This window comes from Salvelinus alpinus, chromosome 3, assembly GCF_045679555.1.
Source record: "Salvelinus alpinus chromosome 3, SLU_Salpinus.1, whole genome shotgun sequence".
NCBI lineage: Eukaryota > Metazoa > Chordata > Actinopteri > Salmoniformes > Salmonidae > Salvelinus > Salvelinus alpinus.
Window position 1 is genome coordinate 96,675,877 of NC_092088.1, and position 1,291 is coordinate 96,677,167.

The following is a 1,291-nucleotide window of genomic DNA, read 5'->3' on the forward strand; positions in this document are numbered from 1 at the left end:
CCTAACCTGTCTAACCCTGTTGAACTCTGGAACACCTGGTTGTCCTAACCTGTCTAACCCTGTTGAACTCTGAACCACCTGGTTGTCCTAACCTGTCTAACTCTGTTGAACTCTGGAACACATGGTTGTCCTAACCTGTCTAACCCTGTTGAACTCTGAACCACCTGGTTGTCCTAACCTGTCTAACCCTGTTGAACTCTGGAACACCTGGTTGTCCTAACCTGTCTAACCCTGTTGAACTGTGAACCACCTGGTTGTCCTAACCTGTCTAACCCTGTTGAACTCTGGAACACCTGGTTGTCCTAACCTGTCTAACCCTGTTGAACTCTGCACCACCTGGTTGTCCTAACCTGTCTAACCCTGTTGAACTCTGAACCACCTGGTTGTCCTAACCTGTCTAACCCTGTTGAACTCTGAACCACCTGGTTGTCCTAACCTGTCTAACCCTGTTGAACTCTGAACCACCTTGTTGTCCTAACCTGTCTAACCCTGTTGAACTCTAGTTGCCTCTTTGTCTATGTTGTTTTATGTGTGTGTGTGTGTGTGTGTGTGTTTGTGTCTAATATAAACCATAGTGGGGCCCTACATTACCCCATTACATTGCCTTTATTTCTGTCAACCCCCCCCCCCCCCCCCCCACCACCACTGACAGGGGCAGAAGAATAGAGCGCCACTGTTCAGCATAGGAACAATGAGATCATTCATTAAAGAGACATTGATTTCTCACTCTGAGGTGATTACAGACATGCTTACACACACACACACACACACACACACACACACACACACACACACACACACACACACACACACACACACACACACACACACACACCCTAGTACTGTATACTTTACTGTACTATCAGCCGGGTCCCAGATCTGATTGTTCATTGTAAATGACAAACCAACCATATGAGGACAATGCTGTTCTGTTCTATGTACTCTGAGTGAGGGAATCAGTCCCGTAGCCTAAAAGGTTCAATGCCGTTCTGTTCTGTGTACTCTGAGTGAGGGAATCAGTCCCGTAGCCTAAAAGGTTCAATGCCGTTCTGTTCTGTGTACTCTGAGTGAGGGAATCAGTCCCGTAGCCTAAAAGGTTCAATGCCGTTCTGTTCTGTGTACTCTGAGTGAGGGAATCAGTCCCGTAGCCTAAAAGGACAGAATGTTGTTCTTTCTCTGACTGTAGTTTCTGCTTTAACATGATGTTGGTGCTCACAAACAGACTGCATTTCTCCATGGACTGAAGAAAATAAACAATTACTTTTCTGAACAATATTAATCTGGAAGAGTT